Below are 18452 nucleotides of genomic sequence, written 5' to 3' on the forward strand. Positions count from 1 at the left end.
TCAGAGAGCGTGATTTCCTTTGTCCAAGACAAAGTCACAGCTGTCACCTGGGTTGACGGCGAGATCCCGCCACTGATACTCCATCACATTATTGAGGCTGCAGAATCTTTGTCCTTTTCCTTTAGTCATTCTCTGTTCTTTATTGAAAAAGAAAAGGCATAATAATAAAAACAACAACTGTAATAACAAGAAAGCAACCCCAGCAATGCCGATGCTTTTGTCCAGTGTGCCCCTGTCTTTCCGGAGCTTGGCTTTTGTGGCGAGGAATTACATGGGGGGCTCGATGATTTCAGGCTCTGCCGTCCATGTAGACTCCAGAAGGAATTGCTGTGGAATAATAGTCTATTAATATAAGTCCTTGCTAAAGAATAAGCTAATACTGGTTACTCTCAACTATCTTAATATAGTCATGTGTCGCTGAATGATGGGGGATGGCTTCCGAGAAATGTGTGGTCAGGCAATTTAGTCACGCAAATGTCACCGAGGGAGCTCGCACAAACCGAAACGGTGCAGCCTGCTACATGGTCTGGGCTGTGTGATGCAGCTTGTCGCTCCTGGGCTACAGATCTGCACCGTGTGACAATGCTAAATACCATAGGTAATCATAACACAAAGACATGTGTGTATCGAAACAGATCTAAGCATAAAAGTGGTACAGTGAAAATATCGTATAAAAGATGAAAAATGGTACACCTGTATCAGACACTGATCATGCCTGATGCTTCCAGGACCAGAAGCTGCTCTGGGTGAGTCACTGAGGGAGTGAATGTGAAGGCCTAGGGCATTACCGGATACTACTGTAGACTAACTCTGTGCTCAGGCCACCTTACATTTACTTAAAAATATTTTTCTTTGATAATAAATTAACCTTAGCTTGCCATAACTGCTTTACTTTATGTACTTTTTAATTTTTAGAAACCTTTTAACTATTTTGTGATATACAAAAATGATTTTATTTATATCATTATTCTTTAAGCTTTTTTCTATTTTAAAAGTGTTTTTCGTTAAAAATGAAGACACAAACACACAGCTTAGCCGAGGCCTACACAAGGTCCCAATAATGTCATGTCTTCCACCTTCATGTCTTGTCCCACTGGACGGTCTTCAAGGACAGTAACATCCCTGGAGCTGTCACGTCCTGTGATGACCATGCCTTCTGCAATACCTCCTGAAGGACCTTCCTGTGGCTGTTTTATAGTAGTTTGTTTTTAAATAAATAGAAGGAGTATACTCCAAAATAAGGATAAAAATATAGTAAATACATAAACCAATAACATAGTAATGTGTTTTCCTTACCAACCTCTATGTACTGTATGCAATGGTATAAGCCTGGCTTTTATGTGCCCAGGATGGGAGCACAGTAGGTTTGTTTACTCAGTGTCACCACACTCGCATGCATAACATGTGGTGCTATGACGCTGTGATGGCCACAACATCACTACACAGTAGGAACCTCTCACCTTTATTGTAATCTTGCTGGACCACCATTGTCATGTGGTGTACAATGTCATATACAGCACATGACTGTATTAAAAGACGAAAACCAATTTTACAAGATACTTTGGGTCACACTCAAAACCCAAAGGAGAAACTATCCCGATGTATTCTTCAGTGTATCGCCAGGGGTACCCTGAATCAATTATAATAACTACTGATAATAATCAGAAATCAATAATAATTACAGGTATTATTTATTTTCTGCTGTTGACAGACATCATGCTGAATTATCTTGTGTAGTCCCCATAATAATGCAAACCTGCAGGTATGACTATTCTCTTTCTCAGATAACCAATCTAATTCAGAAATTAAGTAATCTGCCCAGGTTCTGGGACAGAAGCAGGGCTCAAACCCAAGACCGTCTGACTATGAAGAAGAGCCCATCAGACAATCTGCTGAACTGTACTGCCTTTGTTAATCACCCTGGTATATTGCCTTTGTTTTGTTGTTTAAGAAGAGACTTCTAGATAGGACCTGACAGCAGAAATCAATGTAGCAAACCTTATTGCTTTGCAACAAGTATATTTAGTATTAGGGAGTGCTAGAAATGGGCAAAGTATTTAATAGACAGATGAAAAATTGCTAAGAGGAATCCGTCACATGAGAAACATACAAAGCAGGACGACAGAATACGGATCAGTCGGATCAAGAAAAAAGTCTACAGCAGGGGAAGTGAAGTACGCTGTGGAATTAAACAGGGCATCCTGGATAACATTACCCTTGAGTGGAGGAAGGGCACCAAAAGATGTAATAAGGAGAGGAGTCAGGATAGGGATAAGCTGAAATGATGAATTATAGAAGGGAAACAAAGAAGGATTTCGTCTAGATTTTAAGAGTTAGAGATTAGGGAGAAGACTCAACATTTCGACATTCATTCATTCTGTAAACATTCCTTTAGTGCCAGTGATAAAAATAGTAAATGTTTCATGCCTTCTGGCGCTAAAGATTGAGGAAAGAAGACAGACATATAAGAAATAACATGTCAAGAGCGCTTTGATAGAACTTGCACAAGGTAGAGTGAAGCAAAGAGGAAAGAGTGTTTAAAATTCGAGAGAAAAGAAGCATGCCAATTAAGCTTTCATAGAAAGGCCAGGTGCAGTGGCTCACGCCTATAATCCTAGCATTCCAGGAGGCTGAGGCAGGAGGATTGTTTGAGCTCAGGAATTTGAGACCAGCCTGAGCAAAGGTGAGACCCCATCTGTACCAAAAATATAGAAATTAGGCAGGTGGGGTGATGTGTGCCTATAGTCCCAACTACTTGGGAGCCTGAGGCAGGAGGATTGCTGGAACCCAGGAGTCCGAGGTTGCAGTGAACTTTGATAAGGCCACTGCACTCCAGCCTGGGTGACAGAGCAAGACCCTGTCTCAGAAAAAGAAAAAAAAAAAAAAAGAGAAAAGAAAAGATTTCATAGAATCTTGAAAGATACGAAAGCCTTTGTCAAGTGAACTTGGGAACTGAGATGGCAAAAGAAAGATATTTCGGGGAGGAAACGGGATGTGCAAAGGCGTGAAGGCGTGGGTCACGGGGGATCTGTGAGTCGTTTCGAGTGGCTGAATGAAGCATTAGGATCCAAGGAGATTGTGCAGAGATGTGAGCCTGTAGAAGTAAGCAGGGTCAAGGTCGTGGGGGCTTTGAATGGGGAGCTACCTAAGAGTTCTGATTCTACTCTGCTGGTGCCGAGAAGTCAGTGAAGAGACTACGAAAGGTACTCAGCTTTTTAAAATCCCCCCCGGTTAGCAGTGTGGCCGGTGAGTGAAGGAGCTAGAGTTGGAGGCAGGCAGAGAAGGTAGGGAGCTCTGCAGTCAATCCTTGTAGTGGGGAGATAAACGGGTGGAGAAGTTCAGGAGAGAGCAGGGAGAACTGGTGACTGATCCGCTGCTGGGAGGGACTCTGTACTGATTTTGAAATTAAGCAACGGATTTTGACATTGTGCATCAAAAGATGACTCTGATCCTTCTCTATGGAAGAATAACAACTGGTTAATTGGACACAAATGCTATTTTTCAGCTTCTGTTGGGTGGTTAATACAGCTCTGGGCTTAAAATAGCTGTACTGCTTCCCATGTTGTAGAATCAGAATGTCGACGGTTAGTTAACAGGACCTGGGCAGTGCGGTAGTCTCCAGCTTCCCCTCTATTGTCTCATCATGCACCTAAATAACTTATAGGTGGGACTCTTTGGTCAAGGGCGACACAGTAAGTCAGAGGCAGGGCCAGGACCAGAATCAGCTGACCCGAAACACAGTCTATGTTCAATGCTCCTTCCACGAAAACCATATGGTTCATCCCTGCTTGGGCTTAATTCCAGGAAAGATTATCTCTATACAGATAATTTTTGTGCTTCCGGTTTTACCCCAGATGCCAGAAATTTTACATCCAAATTTATGCTTGAAGTGTTATAATTTGCTCAACTCTAGTGCCTGGGAGCGTCTATTTCTCATATTTTCTTTTATCTTCAAGCACCTCCCTTATCTTTCTCTGCATTGTAAACTGCCAGCCACTCTTACATCCTTTTGGATGATTGGTGGGAGTACAGATTATAAACAAACGAATTCATCAACAATTAGTTTCCTTCTAAGCAGAAATATAACTCTATATTTTGGTTTTATGGCCACTATTGGAATCATCACGAGATTTTTTGTGAGCTGGGGATATAAAAAATTCAGGGGACTTTTCCACCAGCAGTAGAAAAGTCTATTTAGGATGAACAATTCGAAGCATCTCTGGAATTGTGCATCTGTAAAATCTCTCCCAAAGCTGCGCTGTCTTTGTTTGAAATATTACCAGGCAAACCTCTTCTCACACTAATGGGACATGCTGCATATTTCCTACCTTTGCTTCAGCAGTCTCTTGTGAAATCTGTGCTGGAGGATCATCTTGATAATTCAGCCATGCATCCTTCTCTCTCCCCCCAGTTCAAATGTTTTTACTTGGGGTAGATAGAACGAAAATCAGAGGAAAGTGTATGAAAACATAGAAATACCCCTTAATTTATACAATCTTAATAAGATTACAGCTACAGGGATGGCGCCTGTGGCTCAAAGGAGTAGGACGCCGGCCCCATATACCAGAGATGGTGGGTTCAAACCCAGCCCCGGCCAAAAAAGAAAAAAAGGTTATAGCTACAGGAAAAGCACAGGAGTTCTAGCTAAAATACAAGCAGAGAGAAAGTAGTCAAATGAAAATGTGATATGGGATTATTGTCATCTGCTGGAAGCAGGTGGGAACTTTCCTTACACCATGTTGGCTATATGGTTAAGTCGGAGACATGAGAATGGAAATCTTTCTCTTCTGTTGGGTGGATGGCTAGTGGGAGTGAGGTGCTGAGGAGCAGCCCCTCCTGGAGCTCTGGGAAGGTGTATGTTAGCTGCATCTGCCTGTTTCGAGTGGAGATCACTGAAAATTTTGTGGGGGAGACAGGCCTCTGACAGCCAGAGACGAGACAGAATGAGCAAATAGCTTTGTAAATGACATAATTTGGTGAGTGTATTTTATAAACCAGTAGTTGGGACTTGGGACTTGGGGTCGAACACATCTGGATACATTTCTGGTGGCAGCAAGGGAAAGGAACATTTGAGATTAGAATGAATTCTTGGATGTAAAGTCATTATAGTTATAGTAAATATTAGTCGATTCTACACGAGGCGTAAGGAATAGTTGGATTCTTTTGAAAATTGCGTTCATTATCTGCCATGGCTATGGTTTGGGTGGTAGTGTGAACTAAGCAGAAAACGTATCTTCATATTTTTAGTGCTTTTTAAACTTTGTGATTGTGGCCAGTCATAATAAATACATTTAATTCCATAATCCACCAAAACCATACACATACACACATAAAAGTACAACAGAAGTTTCAAGACAAAATAGCCTTACTAAATGTAATATATTTTGATTCTCTTCTATTATTTTATGTCCCATTATTTTTATTAAGATTTTGACACGAAACTCTAAATGGGCTTCAAGACCCATTTCAAACCAGCCTTTGAAAATCACTGTGTAAGACGACTGTTGTAAAATCAATGAACTTGACCTAAATCAGAAATCGACTTGATCCCAAAGTAGAAAACCAAACAGGTGTAGGATGTTCCTATTTGATACCAGAGCAGAGGCAAAGAAATGTTTGCTGGTGGGAAACTGCAGCAGGGAAATTCTTAGTGGGAAATATATTAGCTTTATAGTCCAGGAACCATCATTCTCAGTCAGTATTCGACTGGGTGGTAGCAAACCCTGCGAGAGGAGAGAAACAATGTTATTTTCGTAATAAAATATTGAATTGCTGTTAATATGACTTTCTATTGCAATTATAATCTGTTGTAAGCCCGCACTGCAGGGACTGAACCTAATTCTGTCTTGCACAGAGCTTGGCATCCTGTTGGCAGCCAGCACATGTTTATTATGGGTAATAACAATAATAATACCAATAATGATAACTTGGTGATTAGAATCATTTGCAGTAACATCCAAAGCGAGGATCATAAGAACTTCTTTCCTAGAGTTTCTATTTTTATTCTCCATGAGTTATATTTCTACTACTCGTAAAATGCATTCCTTTCTCCTTCTGATTTACGCTACTTGGCAAACATTTATGTTTTTGAGTGTTTTTTTCCTTATGGACCTCGAAATTATCTGCCTTTCCACTTCCCTCATTGTTTGTGCCACTGAAATCACTAATGAGGTCAACACAGCCAGGGCAGGGAGATTCATTTATTATTTTATTAATTGTTGCTTCTGAAGGTACAAAAGCCCATAGACCATCATTTTTGTTCTTTCTATAAGAGCAGCATAATTGATTTGAATTCTCTCAAATTCTCAGGGATTAATTTAGATTTTAAAAGTGAGTAATAGAGATCTTTTTTAAAAAACCAGGGTGTGTTTACCCTCCAGATACTACCAATAATCAACTTTTTTTTGGAGATGGAGTTTTACTCTCTCACCCTGCTTAGAGTTCTGTGGCATCATAGCTCACAGTAACTCTCGGGCTCAAGTAATCCTCCTGCCGCAGCCTCCTGAGTAGCTGGGATTACAAGCACCTGCTACAATGCCCAGCTAATTTTTCTATTTTTAGTAGAGACAGAGTCTCTTGCTGGTATCGAACTCCAGACATTACCAAGTTTTGCAGTTTCAAATTGAGTCCTCAATTCCCCAGGGGTATAAACAGAGAGAGAAAATGAGAGTTGTAACTGTCCACCAGCAGGAAGGCAGGAATGCCCAAGTGAGAAACATGATAGTAAGAAAGGAAAGCGAACCCAGGGTGACAAGGTGGGATGGGGCAGTGGGAGGTGGAGGACAAAGGGGGGAGTCCGGTACGGCCACAGCAACGGATGGACAATCTAAGCACCAGACCGGGGAGAAGGGAGGGAACAGAAGTGAAAAGGAATGGACCATGGTAACAGGATAGAACATTTCAAGCAGAGAGAAAGGAAAGGGAGGGGAGAGAAAGACGAGGCTTCCGAGCCATGCCCATGTGGACAGGAATTTGACACCATCTTTTATAACAAGGAGACAGAGTTAGTAAGCATTTGCTTACTTTCCCTCCAAGTTTTTTCCCCGTTAGACTGATTGAATGTATAATATAACTTCAATTTCCTTGCCTGGGTAAATATGCTGTGCTTCAAGGAATTTTACACATGTTAGTATCATGCCCGGTGTTGCCATTTGATCTGAAATAGCCCGGTACAGTTGAATTGATTTGTGATTATATTTATTAACTATGCCTTCCCCCTCTAAGCTGATATCGCATTCAATCAAAGGCAGGTTAGTTAGTGGAAGATTCACCATCCTTCTTATTTGTGTTTTTATAGAAAAGTGGATATCATCTAAGCCACAGCATGAATGGAAGGGTGCATAGCGTGTGGTGGTGAGGGCCGCCTGGCTCCAGTCTTGGCTTTAAACACCGCCTTGTTACGGTACTTTTACCAGTTTCTTCACTTGTAAAATGGAGGTAATAATATCGAACTCACAGGGCTATTGTGGGGGTTGAAATGCAATGGCGAATGCACAGAGCACAACTGAGCCCATCACGGGTGGGGGCACAGTAGTATCTGTTATTACATATTCATTAGAAGACTGGGGGGCATATTAAGATAGAAGAAGCAGATAGGTGACTACCGTTCATTTTAGTTTTTATATCAGGTGAATTTCAGATGTGTGCACACTGTGGCATCGGCCGCGTGGGCCTGATAAGGAGGGTTGAGGGGGTGAAGGCAGAGGGGAGCTGGCCGTCACTGATCACAGACAACATATCTACATTCCGTGCCTTCTCATATCCGTTGGATAGGAAAAGCTGAGTTCAGCACCATGACATCTATTGCTCTTTATGTTAAATAAATCAAGGCCTTCCATAAATTAAAATGATTTTATTATGCAGCGTGACACGGGGTTATCCAATCTGCCAGAGAGGAGCCACAGAGTCTGTTGTCAGGGGAAAGTGCAGGTAGGCTGTGTCCAGAGCTGCAAGTGCCGTGTCAGAAAAGTAAAAGCCCTCTCTGTTTGGGAAACGCATTCGCCGAGGCCCTAATAAACGAAGAATGAGAAAAGGTTAATTGACAAAATGATACTTGTCTAATGCTGTCCCGAGCGCTGGGCCCCGGCAGCTGTGCGAGACAGGGATCCCGCTGTGCTGACAAGGATGATTATTGTAACCGACACTTTGTGCCCTCAGGGGTGTGTAGCTTCTAGACGCTTTTCACCCTGGAATCTCACTGTTGTGCTAGAGCCAGTCCAAGAGGGTTTGTAAAACCAGCCAGCCAAAGGACGATGCGGTTTACACATGATTTAAGCGTGTTCAGATCAGGCCAGATTGACACTAGTTTCCAATGGTGCAGCTGAGCTCCCACTGGATACTCCAACTACCAGATAGTCAGAGAGCAAGAGCATTGAGGGGGCTCAGGACCCCCACGCTTACTCGTGTGCCAGGCACCGTGCAAAGCACTCTAGTCCCCACGTTCTAGTCCCGGGGTGACTCAGGGAGGTGGGTATTTGTCTCCTACAGATACAGGTCAAGCAAGGCCACCTCTAGGCTGTTATTAGAGTGCACTTTGAGGTCCCCAAAGCACGTGATCATATCAATATATTAATCCAATTTTTTCTTCTCCATGGTTAGTTGAGTCGTTTACTGATAAAATGAGGTCGTAGATACAATATCTGCTTCAGCTCAGCAAGCAGAAAAAGATTTCTTAAACCTGTTGCGATTATGATATTCGGCGGGACTGCAAAAGAGCAGCTTCTCCCTCTGGGCTTCCAGACTGAAGAGCAGGGGGAAATCCAAACCTTTGTTTTCCTAATTCTTGGGAGTGGGGCTGAAATTCCTTATCCATGGCATCAGATTTGATATGGAACTTAGAGGATATGGTGCTTTAGGGGAGAAAAAATCATTTTCTCTTTCATCTTTCATGAGATTTTGGCTGGGACTCTCTGTAACAACCACCACCAAAAGGATTTATAAAAGAAAAACAAACACAAGTTTAATAACGTGTATACCTCCTTTTACCCAGAGAAATAAGTGAGTCTCTAGAGTAGACCTCAAAGAATTGTCTTAGGCTTCAGGCTTCCTCACTCTGTTCTCTGAAACAAAGGAGGGTGTGGGGAAAAGGCTTGGGTAACTTTAAAGCAAGGGTGAGGTTTGTGAAGCAGTCGGAAGCCTCTGCCTGTCCTGTTCATTGATTAAGACTCTAGTGATTTAGTCTTCCCTCTCCTCCCAGCGCAGAAAGGGGGACACTCTTCCAAATGGAGATTTTATTTATAGATGTACATTTCACCAACAAAAGTGTAACTTTTCAGAGCTTCTCTTGTGTCTGCAGTTTATTAAAATAACCAGCTCAAAATAATCCTTATGCTAAAAAGGTATATTTTGTATGGCAGATTCTGGCCCTCTTCAGTCACATTTTGGGGGGTCCTCAGCACCCACAATGCTCTTGCTGTCTATCTGGTAGTTGGAATAAGAAGAGCAAACTAAGTAGCCATAATCTGAGAGAGCACTATAGACACTCCTTATCAACTAAGATGGGTAGACCCCAAGGCTCAGAAAACCAAGTGACTTATAGGTTGAGGGTTCAGGGCCTTGTAGGAAGGGCAAATGTCCACAGCCCTAATGCTAAACTCCCTAACAGTGGGAGTTATCAACTGTGATTCACAGCCCAGACCACTACAATTCTGATTAGACAGAGGATTAGCTGGCTCTACAAACATTCTTTTCTTGATAAGCAATTGTGCCCAATAACCCAGTCTCAGCCCACTTACAGAGGCTGTGCAAAGTCTGTCTTTGAGTCTTATAATTCACTTTTTGATTTAAAGACCCAAATTTCACATTATTTTAATGCTAAAATCCTGCCACACAATGAACATTGGATGCATGCTGTTTTCTTCCTCTTCCTCTTCTTTTTCTTCAAGACCGGGTCTCACTTTTGCTCAGGCTGGTCTCGAACTCCTGAGCTCAAGCAGTCCCCTGGCCTTGGCCTTCCACAGCGCTAGGATTAATGGCGTGAGCCACCAGGCCTGGCTGGATGCATGTTTACACACATGTTTACCCAACCTGCATGTGCTCTGCTCCCCTTATAAATGTGTACAATTTCTCTCACACCTGCTGAATATGTGTGATGTGGGCTCTGTGAGGAATAAACCCAACCAGTCCTTCCCCTCCTCTGAGAGAGATCATCTTAAGTCTGTGCTGAAGACTTTTTCTCCCCAGCTTACAACTGATGTCAGCCCTGAAGCTCTTCTTTCTAGTATTTAGCCATCCTGGTGACCTTCTGGATGACATAGCAAATCCACATGTGAATATGTATGTTCAAGTGACACATATTATCTTTCACAAATAGTTATCTGTTCATTACTATTTGGAGAAGTGTGGGTTCTTCTAGGGGAATAATCATGAGTTTTTCAAAACTACTAGGACTGTTAGCTGTGACTTAAACCAAAGAGAGTAACAAAAACCTTTCTAAGTGGGAACTAGTTCAATTTTCATAGTCATCACCGCAAGGCTCTTAAAACCTAAATGTCTTACAAGTACCTTCTAATGGGCTTATTGTTTTGTTTATTCTGCTTAGAGCGAGTCAGGGGGCAATTTGCAATTTGCATCATTAAAAATCTTATTTGAAAGTGTTGATATTTCCGTGCTGGCTTCGAAAGGCTTTAGGCAACTCTCTTAATGTGGGCAGTGGTTACCTGTCCATACCTATCAGCACACGAGGCATGGTGCACATCTAACACTAGCTGTCACATATTACAGACACATCTCCCTATATTAACATGTCTGCCTTCTGAGCCAAACACACATTGGCTGTAGTTATTTTGATCCCTTTCACCTCATCATTTATAGATCCTGCTTTCAGATAAATCAGCCGTAACTTACTTGGTCCACCTTAGGTCTTTCCAATCGGCATGAGGCCATTGAATTTATTCTTAGACATTCCTCCCTCCTTTATCTTTTTGCATTCCCTTTTTCTTTTCCCCAGCATGCTAATGATGAACTCCATACAACTGGACATAATTCCCAGAGTGGTCACTTTCTTCGGGCACTCTTCCAAAGATCCTTTTATGAGTTCTCTTTCGACAGACTAATGGGTGATTATGCATTCGTGTACATAGGTATAATTTAATTAAAAAAAGGAGGAAAAAAAAACTAAAGGGCTCTTCCAGGTAATGAAAGACAATCAAGGACACACAAAAAGTAGATGCACAGAAAGATGCGTAAAGCATCATTGTTGGAGGAAGATTAAAGAAATCCTGTTTGTAACTTCATTGTCTCTTGATTTAAATCCACAGTCCTGTGTAGTATATATTTCAGATTTCAATATAAACGCCTTGGGAAGAATTAGACTGTCTTTCTCTAAGTTTTTTGCTGAATAGTGGAGAGAATTTGTTGTCAGTTCATTTTATTGCCAGGTCTTGGGAAGAAGGGAATGGATGAAAAAATAGGGCACATATTGGAAGGCCTCAGCCAAGCCCTAAGATGGGGAACAAGTGGACAAGCCGTGCATACATACACACGGCTGTGAATACATGGAAATAAATGACATATAAGTAGATGGAAATACATACTATATACATAAATTTAAAAATGACAATTTTCGTGTTTTGTGTGCCTTGTCAAAGTAACATTCTACTGAACAAAGTTAAATAGGTGAGGGAGAATTTAAAGAAGGCTATTATTATACAGTGGGGACAGAGAGCAGAACGCAGTATGAACTCAGTTCTGATAGAAAGGGTGGGTGGGATGTTTAGAGCTGGGGTGGGGCATTCACAGGCCATCTGTGTTTGTGAATCAGCCATTTCCAAAGGACAAATAAATGATTTCTGTCTTCATGACAAGAGGTAATTTTACAACCTGAAGCTAGTGCTGGGGGTGGGTTAGGCCCCTATGTTCCCAGAGAAATTGGGAGGTGAGAGCTCTACTCCTTGGACATTTACATTTCAAAGGCATGGCTCTTGGGTCCTTGAGGAAGACTTTCTTCATTATCAGGCTGGCAAGAGGAGTTAAGAGTTAACATCTTAACTCTTGGCACCTGTGGCTCAGTCGGTAGGGCCCTGGCCCTTTATACCAAGGGTGGCCAGTTCGAACCCTGCCCCGACCAAACTGCAAAAAAAAAAAGAGTTAACATCTCAGAGGCAGAGAAACAAATCACAAGTTTTCTAAAGTAGACACTCTAAGAACGAGTGGTCAGAGGCCTTGCAGAAGCCTGCTTAGTATGTGTGTTTTAAGGCAGGAAGGGGACTTGTGGATGCAATCAGATGTCCTTTTCCTCTCTGAGCTTCGATTTCAGTAAGTTCTGTGTGTATTGGGGTAAAGCATGGCCAAAGCCAGGGAGGAAGGTCCCTTTGTCCAAAGTGCAAGCCAAGCCCTGCACAGTGGGGGCAGATGTCCACCTGCTGTCCCCAAGTTATTCCCGCCACTGCACCACAGCATGGAGCTGCCTGGTCCAGCCCATGTGAACTGGCTCAGAGAACGGCTGGAAGGGTGGAAGGGAAAGACGCTTTCCTGCTTTGAGAGGGTCATTAGCATCACCGGAGGAGCTCGCCAGCGACGTTAGCACCCAGTAAATCAGAATCTGCATTGCCACAAAATCTCTAGATGATTTGTAGCTACATTAACATTTGGAATAGAGGATCCTGCAAAGTAAATCCCCATTGGAAAATGGCACATCCATGTCCCCTACCATTAAGTGAGAAAAATGGAATTCAGGGAAATGTCGATGTGAAGGTGGCTCCCAGGGTGTCAAGTTACTGACGGGAGAGATGAACCATCTTCTTCAAGTTAGAAATTTTGAACCAGTTTGGAGAAACTTAACCTCCTCACAAACAACTGGCAATTTCATTTTTCCAATTACTTTTCTCTGGTTCCCTGTCCTCCTGCCTTCTCCCCCTGCCACTGGTGACACTTGCAGTTCTCCCTGGGCGACGCTCAGAGACGTCTGCAGCCCTTTCCCGTCACCGTTAGCCTGTGCTCTTTAGGGACAGCCCAGGTCATGACATTTGGTTTCTGGCACATACTATTTGTTATTCAGATTCATCCACTCCTTCCAGAGAGCAGCCTGAATTTTTAAAAGAGCATAAACTCATAACAAAATTCAGAATAACTGGATGAGTTTAGTGCGATCCTCTGAATAACGGTAGACAAATCCTGGGACGTGAGAGATGCTAATTTCGACTGGCGCAGTGAAAGCCGCGGATCTGCTCTAGCCCAGAGACATTTGCAATGAAGAACACACCGCTGAGCAGACGCGCTCGCTCCCTCCGCTCCCTCCGCTCCCTCGGCTCCCAGCACCCCTGGCTTAGCCCTCCTTTTCATTTCTATTTTCTCCCTCCACTGAAAACACCTTCCCTGGTGCCCAGCTCCCGCTTAAGGCCAACACCCTGACAGACAAGCAATCTCACAGTACCTGGGGGGAAAAAAGCTGTTTTAACTAAAATAGATCAGCCAGGATATTTTCTTTGACAATGCTCTCTTCATGCAGTGATGCCTCCCCCACACACTGCCCAAGGGGATGAAAATGGGAGTCAGCAGGGAATTCACATCTGAGTCATCTCTCCCGACTCACTCCCCGGGATCACTGAGGCTGTGTCTAAATGCAGACGTGTCTCCCCCATTTTTCCTGAATTCATTGTGCAGCAAAAAGCGTTGCATTCGGAGGCAGGAGGCTCTCAGGGATCTGCTCCCAGGTCTGCCAGGTGCTCGCTGTTTGGCTTTGAGTTTAACCCACCCTTTCTGTACCTCGGTTTCTTCATCTGTCAAATGAGAAGTTGGACTAGACCAGCGGTTCTCAGCCATACCTGCCCGTTAGAATCATCCAAGGACCTAAAAAAATAGCACAACACAAGGACACAACAATGCTGGGGCTTCACTTCCTCCATTAAAAAAAAATAATAAAAACTGTGTATGGGGATCCGGCACTATTATGTAATTTTAAAGCTCTCAAGGTGATTCCTCATGCCCAGCAGGATTTGGAACCACTGGACCAGGCTCCTGTAGACCACAAGCATGGACAGTACCTGGAAGCTTGATAAGAAATGCGGACTCAGGGACCCCATCCGGCACTGACGATGCATTGTAGCAGCCTCCCAGTGACTCATACAGGCATTCCATTACCACAAGCAGATCTCTAAGCTCCTTTCTCTCTCTGCTTCATGATATATGGGTTGTCATTTCATTGTAGTTGCATTTACAGATTTCATTGGCTCTTTCTTCTACTTAAGAATTATTTTGGAGCATCTCCTTTGTGAAGAGTTGGGATGAAAAGAAAAAGAGATAGATATGGTTTCTACCATTCCAGAGCTTCCATTACCAGGGGAAGACTGATCGTAAGGGTCATCTCATAGGGCGATGTGCTTGAGGACAGAGAAAATACAGGCAGCTCTGAAAACATCCTGTAGGAGGGAATGAAGTCTGCTAGGTCATGGAAGACCGTCCTGAAAAATATATTTTAAGCTGTATAACTAGTGCATCCTGTGAAAACAGAGCTGGTTTTATACGTGTAGATGTGCCTGGTTTCTGAACAAGCACAGGGTGATGTCAAGCTCTCTCTGCATTTATATCTTTGGGTAACATTGAGAATTAACTCTGAATCCGTTGTGCTTTCCCAGTTACCCTTTGAAACTGTTCTCACCAAGTCTGCCAAGGACCTCCTCACGGTAAACCTGTGTTCTCTTTCTAAATCATGTCTTGTTGATTAGCAGCTTTTATTATTAAGAAGTACTCCCATCTTGAGGAGTTTATTTCCTTTGGATTCTGTTTTAGCTTGGATGTCCCGCAAATACGGATCTTGAAAAATGAACACGTTTGTGGTAAATTAGTTTTGGAAGTGATTCCTGGTTGGTAGACTGAATAAAGGCCCTTCCCATCCCCCTTCAACAAGATATTCACATTCTAATCTCCAGATCTGGTCCCTTTATGTGGCAGAAGGGACTTTGCAATGTGATTAAATTAAGGGTCTTGATATGAGGGGATTATCCTGGATTATCCAGGTAGTCCTTAAATGCAACCACAAGGGTACTTATAGGTGGAAGGCAGGAGAGTTAAAGGAGGATATAGGAGATGTGATAATGGAAGCAAAAGGTTGGGGTCATCAAATAAAAATTATAGGAGGCCATTGTTTTGGACTAAGCTCCTGCACTGGGGCCCAACAGACCAGACTAGAAATCGAAATGTAGTTACTTATGCTGAGGTTCTACCTCCCCAAACTAAAGCTGAGCTGTTAATCTGGCCTTCCCAGAAGTTAGGAGAGAGAGGAAACAGCCTGATTTTACCACGTGGCCACTCTCGGGCACCATGATGATGTTCCCCATGTTTAAACCCGAAGTAACCTGGTGTTAACCAATCAGCTATCTTTCTATCTTTTAGCCTTACTGTTCTGGAGTTACAAGGAAAGTAACTTTGAAATGTCCAATCTGGGCGTAGTTTCCCGGCATCCTTCAGCCCCTTTCTGTCTATAATGCCAGCCTCCTCTGCTCAACTTACTGCAAAGCTTATACCATTTTATGGGATAAACTGTCGTCTGAGTCTAAGATTGCAAATACAGCCAATTGGGAGTTTTAAACTGAATTTTATCTTTTAATGGAATGATTTGAATAAGGCTCACAAGCTGAGGAATGCAAGGGGCCTCCTAGCAAAGGCATGGAAGCAAATTCTCCCCTCTTGTCTCTTGAAGAAACCAACCCTCTGGACACCTTCACTTTACTCCCGTGAAATTGACTGGGCGGGGGCGGGGGCGTGCTCTGGCTTCCAGAACAGCCAGAGAATCAATGCTTAAATCAATTATTGGTTGAAAGCTACTAACTTGATGGTAATTTCGGAAAGGAATTAGGCCTGGGAAGAGTGAAATAGGGAAAGGGAAAACAAAGTGTGGGGAAGATGAGTTAAATCGCGCTTTCTCACCTAAAGGCCCCAGGAGCCCATTGTTCTGAATAACTAGGATTAAGCCGCAGGTGCCACCTGTTCCCAGGTAATCGCTATTAGTGTTTAATTTGGAGCCCCTGTTGTTCTACTGTATCAAGCACCAATGCTTTTGCCTGTGGGGAAACCAAGCTTTCTATGCTAGCTCACCTGCCCTTTATGATGAATGAGGGTGGATGCACCTGGGCCAGCTTGCTGACTACCGTGAGTTGAATAAAGGGCGTGTCTCAGCTACCTGCAGCTCCTCAGTTCTTTTTCGGTTTGTCAGAATATGGCGTAGCCCTTTTTGGCTTCAACCACTGGCACTGCACTAAAGTTCATGGGTTATCCTCCCAGGCTATCCTTGTGGGCATCTGGTCAATTCCACCCAGGATGCTCTGAGGTGCCAGCAGTGGTTCCATGTCTGCCCATAGCGTGGAAGATGGAAGTGCTTATCCACCAGCGCCCATGTTTCATTGGTTAAACCTCGAAGGCAGTGTTGATTCCCACGACTTTCAAGTGCAAGGATTGAAAACAAAAGAAGTACACCAGCAGCTCTACTGGGATACACCGTTAAGAAATGGCATAAAGTCCAGTATGGTAAGTGATAATGGTCAATGTGTATTTATACAGTATGAAGGACAGATGGAGGTGCCGCAGGGTATAGGGAAAAGTTCATGGAGAAATTATTACTTGAATTAATAAGTATGAGCCCAGAGATTGGGAAAAAATAAAGGAAGTTCCTTCCAGGAAGAAAGGACGATATATACACAGAGAGGGAGGTGGAAGGACCTCATGGGAAAGGGAGGTTTATGTAGACGGGCTGCAATGTTTCTATGGGCTGGTGAGAAAAAGATGGCGGGAGGACTGAGACCGAGGACCAGATCCACCAAGGCTTTGAGTGTCCCTTCACACACGGGAACACGGCTGTGGGTGGCCCAGCAGCAGGCCTCTGACCAAACAAGACTCTCTGGACAAAAGCTTATTGGGTTCCAAGTGGGGGCTGGGAATTAAACCCCGATTACAGGACTCTTTAACTTCCCAACAGTGAATTTATAATTATAAAAAAACTGTTCTTGAGTTATCAGCCTCTACTTTACATTTCCTTTCAACAGTGTTTTGAGCAAATCCTCGAAATAGAGAAAAAAGTTAATTAGAACATAAAACAGGAAAAGTTTAATTCCTTTTTCCAACAAGAAACTGGCTGCAGTTTATACAGGCTTAACGATAATTCTGTTTTGTGACTAACAATAATTACTCGTGAATAATTACGGAATAGAAATGGTAAAAAAAAGTCTAATTAGAAAATAAACAAATCCCCCAAACTAGGTATTTATTATTGCAATTAGGTATTGTTAGAACCAATAATGACACGATGGCAACACAAGATATTAAGGAATATATCATTAGCCGTTGAATGTATTTTGTTACGTCAGACATAAATCTGACACTTTTATGAAGACGTTTCGTTGAAACTGTTATTGCAAATGTAAACAATCTAGAGTGATAACTCCACGTTTCAGCTGCGGTATTACTCATGCAGCCAATTAAAAACAGAATTTCTCGCTGTGATAGCGATAGATCTGTCTTGGGTAATTGAAAGGTGAATTTCCTGGAGAAATTATGATGGTGGGGGGTCATGATCATAGGATCACATTGCTATGTCCAGAGTTTACAGGAAAATTGTCCTGAAGATTTGATTGGCTCAGAGAAACAATGGAGGCTAGCCGTCTGAGGAAAGGTTTGATTAAGAAGAGAGATTTAATAAGCCTATAAAAGAGGTGTTCTGAAACTTCACACTTGCCCTGATAGTCTGGCATTATGTCACACGTAGCTTTCTGATAGTTTTGGTTTAAGAGTTAGCATATGATTTTAGATTAAGTTTTTAGTGGGCCAGAAATGTAGGAGGGAGGTGTGCACTACTGACTGCCTTACAGGCCCTGTTAATGTCCTTAGCTACTTTTGGATTTGTGAGATGCGGTGGCAGGTCAGCACGTCCTCATAGTATTTGGCTATCTTGTGACACTTGGCTCATGCAGTGAGGACTGGGCACACAGAGCTTACCCTAAGAGTCCTTTTAAGAGTAAGGGTAGGTTGAATTCCTAGTCAGGCTTGAGGCTCTGTTGGTTCTTTAAATACTTTTTGAATCTTCTTATTAGTTCATACTGTCCAGGGCTTCTGGGCTATGTCAACCCATGCTACCTTGGGTCGGAATGACCTAAATATATACAATTCACTGGTCCCTACAAGAACCAGCCTCCAAGGCAGTTATGATTCTTGCTAAGGGGATTGGGGTCCAGTACTTATGGGTTTTGTTAAATGTAAGATGTGCTTATAAATTAGAAGAAGTGGAGTTAGTTGGGATGGAAAATGGGGGGAAAAAGGGAATTGGACATTTGATGGAACAGGTACATTGAGAAAGATATCACTGGGATTTATGCCTCTTGGTGAGATATATATTACAAGAATATTTTACTATTAAACATCTCTGTGGGCCTAGGTGATACCCTCAGGCTGGGCACACGATACCAATTGAGAGTGAAAGTCTACACTGTGAAATGGGCTTTTGATCCTGTAGGATTCCTAAGACC

The sequence above is a fragment of the Otolemur garnettii genome, unplaced genomic scaffold (assembly GCF_000181295.1).
Source record: "Otolemur garnettii isolate 467f Iridium unplaced genomic scaffold, OtoGar3 scaffold00010, whole genome shotgun sequence".
NCBI classification, from domain to species: Eukaryota; Metazoa; Chordata; class Mammalia; order Primates; family Galagidae; genus Otolemur; species Otolemur garnettii.